Below are 9,698 nucleotides of genomic sequence, written 5' to 3'. Positions count from 1 at the left end.
TGAGCAAAGGGGAAGGAGTGTTCCAGGAGGGCCTGGGTGTGATGAGCGATGCCTACCTAGGAGCAGGAGGGTGGAGTCAGGTGGTCCCAGGGGAAGACTGGAGGTGAGGAGGTGGGGACAGAGAGTGTGGCACCCTCTTCCAGAAGCTTGATTCTGAAGCAGAGGAGGAAAGCAGAGGATTTTCTAGAACTATTATATAGAAATAATTCATGCTCACTCTAGATATTAAAATAAAATAAAAATCACCTTTCCTTCTATACCAGACGTAACAATTAAGATTTTGTTATTCCTGCCCTCCTGACATTTTTTTCTATACCTGTATATAAGATATATCTTTTCTTTTAAACAATACAGACGCTTCCTGTCTATACTGCTGTGTAACTTGCTTTTTCATTTACCACCCTGTAAACATCTTGCCACATTAAATCACTTCCAAAACCATCATTTTAAAAGGTTACTTAGCATACCATGTGCAGGTGTACCGTTTGACTTACCCAGTCCTTCGGCTACATGTAGACGATGGAAAGGGGGTGTGGTGGGGCTGGAGACGAGTGGGTGATCTTTTAAAGCCTAGCTGATGTTTGAGCCAGAGACACCAGGAGGACGTTTGGGAGAAAAGTGCTAGTGTGTCAGGAAACACTTTGGTGAGTCTCTGAGTGTGTACACTATTGAGTAAGGAAGGGTCTCAAGAGACGGGAATAAGAGAAATGAGACACAGAGTTTAATCTCTGTATTATAAAGTAAAGGAAATTTGGGAGTTGTCTGCTGGCAACTCCTGAGCTCTGGGAGAGATGGGGGGGTGGTGCCCAACCACGTGGACACCCATGGAGGGACAGCGGCATTCAGTGGCTGCCCTGAGTCATGTTCTGCTCTGTAATGCTTCTCCAGGATGCCCCCCACCCCAAACCTTCAAAGCCCACTGTGCACGATAGTCTTGGAGAAGTGGTCTTAGAAATAAGAGAAGAAAATGGGGTGCAGAGTCCACAGAGCACCACAGTCTTAGAAAGTGGCAAGTCAGCAGGAATAGGAGAGAGCTTGGTTTGAAAGGTGATTGTGGAATTCTCAGGATTCCCACTGGCTGGGGCAGAGCAAATCCAGCCCTTTTGTTTGGATACTAAAGGACAGGGTGACTGCAGGTTGGAGAACTTGGGTGCACAGGGATACACTTTAAATGGGTTTCATATCTACCACCAAACTGTCCCCAGGAAGGCTGAATCGAGTGGGCCCTCCCAAACCCTCGCCACCCCTGGATTCATTTCCTTAAATCCTCTCCAATTTGTCAAGTAAAAAATAATATTTGTTTTAGAAGTACATTTATTTGATTATTAGCAAGGTTAAACATGTTTTCACCTGTTTGTTAGTCTTACAATGTTTCTTTGTGACTCTCCTGTTTGTTGCCTTTGCACATTTAAAAACCTGGGCCATCTGTCTTTTTGTTGTTGATTTGTAAGAATGTTTTATATATTAAGGATACTAAACCTTTGTGATAAATATTATCTGGTTTTTCCTTATTTTTCCACCAAGTCTTTATTTTGAAAAAGTTTCAAACTCACAGAGAGGTGGAAGGGTTCATACCACATCTGGACACCCTTCACCTAGACTCACAGATTGGGGTCCAGCTGAGATGGACTAGCTGGCCTGGTGGGAAGATCACCTGGGGGTAGGGAAAGAAGCAGGAAAAGGCAGGGGGAGCTGAGTGGGATGCAATCGCAGCAGAGGCCCCAGCCCATCGCAGGGGGCACTGGGATGAACCCCCAAGTCACCGTGAGATGGGACAAGGAGGCGGGCCTTTATACCCCGACATCGACCATCCAGGAGGGGCCTGACCTGGCATGAGGCAGCTCTCTTCAGCCAAGGCAAGTCCCAGGGAGGACTGCACAGAGAACTGCCGGCACTCCCCAAACCGGGGGAGTACACCCTCTGGGCCTGGAGAGGGGAGTGGCCGCCGAACCCCAACACATCATGTTGGCTCTATCCTTTTCTCTCTCTCTCTGATTTTCATGAAACCTTTAAGGGTTAGTTGTAGGCATCATGACACTTCACTCCCAGTGCTTCGGCACATACTTCCTAGAACTGGAGCTTTCTCCTTCATAACCACGGTGCAACGATTATACTCAGGAAATTTGACATAGACACAATCCTATTACCTAACACACAATCATATCTCAAATTGCCCAGTTCTCCGAATAATGTCATTCACTTTCAACTGCTTTCCCCTCCCCAACCCCACCCTCCACCCCAATCATGAATTGAGGGTCACACATTGTATTTAATTGCCGTGTCACTTTAGTCCCCTTTATTCTAAAGGTTCCAAGTCTTTCTCATCTTCCTTGACATTGACATCTCTGAGGGGTCCATGCCAATTGTGCGGGCTCCTCCTTGGTTGGGGTTTGTCTAATTATTTCTCATGGTTCGATGCAGGTTAATATTTGGCAGGAGTGGTACATTGGTGATCGCACCAGAGGGCATGTAATGCCAATGTCTCCCATGATTGGCAATGTTAAGCTAGACCATTTGGTTAAGGCCAATTCTGTTTTTAGAATTTTTTACATGCATGTTTTAAGATTTTTATGTAGTTCCAGCCGTGGACATTTCTCTTGGTGGTTTTTTTTTTTTTTAAAAGATTTTATTTTATTTTTTTTTCTTTTTCTCCCCAAAGCCCCCTGGTACATAGTTGTACATTCTTCGTTGTGGGTCCTTCTTGTTGTAGCATGTGGGATGCTGCCTCAGCGTGGTTTGATGAGCAGTGCCATGTCCGCGCCCAGGATTCGAACCAATGAAACACTGGGCCGCCTGCAGCGGAGCGCGTGAACTTAACCACTCGGCCACGGGGCCAGCCCCTCTCTTGGTGGTTTTTACAATGGAATTAAACTTAGAAAAGTATTCCTTACCCCAGACTGCATAAATATTTACATATTTCCTCCAAATATATTTTCTACAATCGTTTCTTTGATTCACTAGATATTAATTTTGGTTTATGTCATAAGGGTCATTTTTTTGGCTCAAATACTTAGTCAAGTATCCAGTACCATTGGTCAGCTTTATTGACCAATTCATCCTTTCCTACATTGGAATTGTTACCATTATTATGTTCCAAATATTTACAAACATTGTATTTGCTTCTGGGCTCTCTATTCTATTATCTTAATCTGTCAATTCTTCTTTGAATTCATTTATATTGATATCTGATAATGATATATTAATAACGATAATTGATATATTGATATCTGATAATGAAATTATTCAAGGTGGATTTGTTGTTTTACGATGTAAAAATGTGAGTGTGTTTTTAGACAGACCAGAAAGAAGAGAGAGGGCTCCGTGAGGAGATAAGAGGCTGGGATACAGAGCATGGGTGGAAGGACGTGACAGACACACACTTGCCTAGGACCTTTGGTGTGGATGGCTGAGCCTGTCCCTTCCCCTCCCTCTGCTCCACCCACCGTGTCTCTCAGCATCATAGATTTCTGGCATCTCTCTATGCCATGCAGCAAAATCTGATTCAATTTCATCCTAGGGGAAGAGCAATCCATGTGAAGATGTATCATAATTCATTTTGTCATTAACCTATTAAATGCCATTTTGGTCATTTCCAGTTGTCACTACCACCTCAATTTTTAAAATCCTTGTATATTTATCTTCACTTGTGCGAGTATACCTATAACAAATTACATTTCTACAAGCATGTGAGAATGCTGAGTCAAAGGATTTCCTTCTTTACAATGTTGATGCTGTCTCACTGCTCTGGGAAAATCTTTATGAACTTACAGTCCTGCCAAGGGTGTACAGAATGCCCATTTATCCATCCTCTCACCAATAATGCATCTTCTCTTCTTCAGTTTGACTAACATAAGAGGTAAAGAAAATGGCATCTCACTGTTCTCTTCATTTGCAGTGATTTTCTGCTGGCTTTTGGGATTCTGCTCTACTAATTCTTTCAGATTTGTGTCCCCAGCAATCAGGATCAGCATTTTGATCAGAGTCCTTCAACTCTTTACTCGAGCCAGAAAGGAAGCCTGGGAGGACAGAACCCAGCTGGGGCACTGCCCTAAATTACCGTCTTATTGGAGGCAGATCAGCTGCCTAGGAAAGTGAGGAGCCCTTGGGGGTCGCCATGCCCAGGGCCAAGTTCCAAGTTTTGTAGGTGCCCTCTTCCTTTGCAGGGCAGCCTCAGAGACTGCCTCCTTTAGACAAATCTCATGGATGCCTTTGCCACGTGGGCCAGAGGACCTGAGGCAGCCACCCAACCTGATGACACCAGGTCGCTGGGTCAGCCCCATGATATTTCTGTTCGACACTCTGCTGTGGGAACCATGGGACCTTTTGGTCTCAACGTTCCCATCCTCAGAGGCAGCTGCAAGGTCACACATCCTGGACTGGGGGACACATCTTCTCGTTCCTCCTTACCTGTCAGCCCTTAACTTCTCAGAGGAAGACAATTTGGTCCCTATTCATTGTGTATCCAGAACAGAAACACTGGGCTTCTATCTGACCAAGACTGGAGGACTAGGCATTCCACATCATTGCACATTATAAGAGTCACCTGTTTTTATTCCAAAAGGAAGTTTTTAAAAAATATCACGTGTCCACAAATGTCTCCAACATAATCTAACGGGGAGACCCAACTCCAGAACATTGATACTACTGATATTCATGATGGACACGTCGACAGAGGGGAAATGCCTCAAAGGCAGCAGCCATACAGAGGAAACTGGATGGACAGGTTGGATAAACTAGCCTTCCAACTGGTTAACGTGGGATTTACCCAGAAAACAATAAGAGCCATGATTCATTGAGCCAGGCACCATGGTAAGGACTTTACCTACTTTAAAGTCTCTTTGGCACCCCGTGACAGGCAGGAATCCCTGTCCCCATTTAAAGATGAGGAGATGGAGGATGGCAGGTGAATTAACCCAATCAAGGTCACAAAGCGAGTGTGCCACAAAGGTGGTCTGGAAGCCAGGTCTTTACCACGACCTCATACTGTCGTCTCTTTCTTGACCTCAGTGGAGGTGTGTGGTCCTTGGCCCCTCATCTCCCAGGATACCTCACGGCTCCAGGTAAGCTGGTTCAACAGCAGAGGTCCTGGTGCAGGGGTTCCTGAGTCTTCTCCCAGGCTGGATGGTCTTTGTAAATCCCAGCAGGCAGGCGGGAGTTCAGCCACATTGTGATATTGTTACAACCAGTAACCAGCAGATGGCAGTGTCTGCCAGCCCTCCGCCATTTGTCCCAAACTGAAGGATTCTGAGAAGAACCCTGTGGAACTTCTGGGAAAGAAGCCACCTGCCTCCCTTCTTCTCTGTCCTCTCCCTTCCCCCACGCAGCAGCCCAGGGCCCAGGGGCAGGCCAAGCCAGTGGCCCCTGGCCGGGCTGCAGCCGACTCCGGTGTGGATGCCAGAACAGTTGTCCCGGGTAACCTGGGGCGAGGCCGCCTGGCTTGTGCACGGGAAATTCCTCAGAGCCCGAGGAAGCCCAGCCCTGGACATCGGACCTGGGGCTGAGCTGGAGCGCTGCTGGAATCTTCCCACGCCGCCGCCCAGGGAGCCCCATCCCAGGTCTTTCTGGGGGAGACGTTTGCAGCACATCTCCAGCTCAGTGGAGACCAGCACCACCAGATATAGTGACGGCCAGTAGGCGGCTGCTTCCGCGGCTGTCATCACTATCTTCCCTCTCCCACCCTCCCAGGGAGACCATCCTCAGGGCAGAGGCCCAGGCTAACCCAGGACCCTGACTCCTCACCTCTAACCCCCTCTCCAGCTCTGAGTCACAAAGGCCAAGGGCCATTGGTGGGTCCGGACTGACAAGTTTCCTGGCTGGGTCCCTGGGAGTGGGTCCCATCCTCGCACGCTCTCCGCCTATCACAGGTGGACCCTCAGTGGACATTTGATTGTCAGTCTCACCGTGCATTTGGGGATCTAAAGCCAGGAGGGCCCAGGGACTTGCAGCCCAAGGTTAGAGGCAGGATTTGAATTCCAGTCTCGTGACTCTCAGGACCATCAACCAATCATAGCTGGGGGGGCATCTGTTTTATCTTCCAAAATAGCACATGGCTGCAGGGACCCAGAACCCCCGACAGTGAGCAGTGGAGGCTGAGCCCTCATCACACCTCACCTACAGGGTGCCCAGGGCAGAGCCGAGATGAGACCTTCTGAGCTGCGTGGAGAGCAAACGCATGCGGTCACAGAGGGGACCCGCTATCCCAGATAGGTATGGTGCCAAATAACAGGTCCTGATCACTTTCCCTCCTTAGGGCCTTGGCTTCTTTACGTGGACAAAGCAGGCAGTCCACCTCTAAGGGACCTCCTCATGCTCTTGTCATCAGACATGGGGGCCTGGTGTCTGGGTGTGGCAGGAGATGCTTGCTGGAGGCTGATCAGGCTGCAGCTGGGACTGGGCCAAGTTCCAGTGCCTGAAAGTCATTCAAGGAGGCTCTAGCTGGCAGAACCCAAGATTCGCTTCCCAAGTGGCATCAACCCAGTGTGCCAGGCTCATGTTCCCAGGTGACATGTAAACTCCCACAGCAAAGGTGCTTTGAGAGCTGTTGTGGCTCTCACAGGCACGGCAGGAAGAACTTCTTCACATTCAGAGCTATCAGAAGGCTGCCTGGGATAGGGAGCTCCCCATCTCTGCAGGCAGGCAAGCACAGCCTTAACAGAAATTTGTTATGGCTCAGGCGTAACATGGAAAGCTGGCCTAAATAACCCAATAGGTTCTTTCAGATCCTGGGGTTCTATGACCTGAATCAGAGGCCTGGTGCTCAGAGAAAGCAAACAGCTGCAAGGGATGCATGAGCAGCACAGTGCTCTCCAAGAGAAGGATTTGGGGGTGAGAATGTGGGAACCACCCCTCCCTACCCAAGTCAAGAAACACCCACCCCCAGCCAGGCTGCTTGTACCTTCCTCCTCCTATTGGAGCCAATCTCACCTGTCTCTCTGAGAAAATGACAGCTGGAGCCTGGAGTTCTGGATGTGGAGGGTGGGGGGCGGGGAGGTCATCAGACTGATGAAGAATAAGTTAGAACTTTCAGTCCTTAGTTTTCTCCCTGCCTTCTCTGAACTTCCCATGCCTGCCTCTGTTTCTCATCACCAGCCTCCCAGTGACTGCTGGGGCAACACAGAGAACAGAGGAATTTCCCTTCAAAATGCACTTAGCAGCACATTGAGCACAACTTCCAGGTCTCCAGGCAAGGAGCACCAGCTCCGTTCTGCCTGGCCCACCTACTAAAGGCTCCTCACATCCCCCAAGAGGAAGCCCCAAGCGAGCCTTGGATGACCTGGTGTTGTGGGCCCCACAAGGGCCACCTGTTCATCAGCAGGCCTCAGCTTCACAGAGTCTCAGAGATGGAGGGGTGGGAGCTCCCGGTCTCAAGTTTTCTCTCTCACAAGGGCACCATCTTCACTCAGGACTGATGTTCCTTTATGGGCCTTGGGGAAGCCCTGGGTGGGGTATCCAGAATCCTGGGTCAAGCCAGGTCCTGCCTATGGGCCTGACTGGCTAGGCCACCAGGTCACATCACATAAACTAAGCAGGTGGACCACATGCTCTTGCTAGCCCATCCTGCTCTGAGCATCTGTGGCTTCTCGAGCTGAATGACCGACTGTGTTCAATGGCAGGTGTCCTGAGCTCCAGCTGACGGCAGCAGCAGGAAGGAGTCCTGGATGATTCTTTCATGGTCTTCACCTGGACCTGAGAGTTCCTTTCTCTACCAAGAATTTTCCCGAGAGCTAGAGAGAAATGGCAGGAATATTCTGCTTTTCCACCGAGGTGGGGGAGGGTGTTGCAGACCAAGCCCCTCACACTCCCACCTCCCCTTTGGGTAGCCAAGGGTTGGGCAAAGACAGTTGGTGACTCCAGGCTCTGTCACTCACTAGGTGACCCTTGGCAAGGTGCTGAATTTCTCTGTGACTCAACTTTCTTTGTCTATAAAATGGAAATAATAACATCTACCTCCCAGGATGCAGCAGCAGTGAGAGGATACGACAAGAGGTACGTTAAGCAGTTGGCCTGAGGCCCAGCACTCAGAGGAGAACAAGTGGTTACTATCATGGTTTAAGGGGAAGGAGAGGCACTCAACATGGCCCAGGCACTCCTGGGCCTCCCCCCTCTCCAGGCTTGGCTCCACAGTTTCCTCTGCGGACTAAAAAGCCTCCAGCCCTGGCTTCCCATCGCTCTGCTCCGAACCACCTGACAGAGCACCGTATATTCATGTGCATTTATGTGTTTACTGTCCATTCTGCCCTCATGTAAGCTCCATGCATTTGTCTGCTGCATTGCTGAATCCACAACACATGGGAGGCTACTGGCAGAAAGTATTCACTGGAAAGAAGAAACGAATGGAGGGATGGATAAATGAACAAGTGAATGACTGCCTCACTTTACAGACCAAGAAACACAGGTGAGAGCAGTTAAGTCCTGGTGGGAGTACACATACCAGTGGGCAGGGGCTCCAGTGACACCAGCCTGCCCGCAGGCAGTCTCCCCCAGAGCCTTCCAGTGCCTATAAGCTGCTTCCTTCCTGGACATCATCATCTTTGGGACCAGAACAGACTGGGATTTTGGGGGGAGGCACTGAGCCTCCTCTGTGGCCTGTTATCCTGGCCACACATAAACTTCCTGAGGTGAGAATCCTCCCATTTTACAGATGAAGAATTTCAGTCTCAAAGAAGCTAAGTGGCTTGCTTTCACAGGGACAGCAGGGGCACAGGGATTCCAAACCATCCCTAATTCCTAAACCGGAAGGTGGCCTCAGGGCAGGGGTATCATGGAATCAACAAACATTTATTTGGCACCCACTGTGTCAAGCCTGTGCCAGGACTCTCCCATTCTCTCCTTTAACACAGTCGGAGAAACTGAAGGGAGAGGATGCAAGGGACTTATGCGTGTCTGCAGGGGGAAAGGAGCCAAGAAAGACAGCAGGGCCCCAGCACCAGCTTCAGTGGAGAGACGGCGGCTGGGCGGGGAGAGCCTGAGGCTCTAGGTGGCATCTCTGCCAGACAGCCTGTGCGGTTCCTGCAGGGCAGCACTGTACCACCACCACCCAGAGAGGAAGACCTGTGGTCACAGCCTTGTCGCCGGCTCTGTATTCTCGGTCCCAAAGGCAGGGTGGCTTGATGCAGCCCTGGGTCATCCCAGCACCACATCACCCTTCCTGCTCAGACCTCACGCTACTCTCCGGCCTTTCTTCTCTGCCTCCTGATCCGCCTGGGGTCCTCGAGGAGTGACACTCCTCCCGCCCCTCTCCCGCTCCCCCATACGTCCTCAAGTGGTGAGTGGCCCAAAGTCCCAAGCTGAGCAGGCGCCGCGTATCCGCGGTGGCCGGGATGGCGACAACAGAGGAGCTCGCTTGGGACGAAGCAGCTGGTGCAGGGGAACTCGGGTGCCTGGGCCGCTGTCGGCCCAGGAGCTCCTTCGGCTGGGCCCCTTCCATGGGTCACAGCGCGGCGCAAGGGGGAGAAAGTCGGGACTCACTGGGCTTTGCGTCCTGTGGCATTGCGTTAACCCCTACCACACACTCCAAGTGACCATGACACATCGCCCGTTTAGATTTCGAGTTCGGTATTAAATGTAATTTTAAAGGAAAAGGACGCGCCTGCTCTGCTTCAGGGATCATTTCAGCTCAGGCCCTCCGTCTGCCTAACACCGGCTCGTCCATCCACTGTCTTCGGCGTCGTTCCCGCACTCGGTGGAGTGAGCCAAAA

The sequence above is a fragment of the Equus quagga genome, chromosome 5, assembly GCF_021613505.1.
Source record: "Equus quagga isolate Etosha38 chromosome 5, UCLA_HA_Equagga_1.0, whole genome shotgun sequence".
In the NCBI taxonomy this organism is placed as follows: Eukaryota; Metazoa; Chordata; class Mammalia; order Perissodactyla; family Equidae; genus Equus; species Equus quagga.
The sequence above is the reverse complement of the archived record's forward strand: the minus strand, read 5'-3'. Positions refer to the sequence as shown.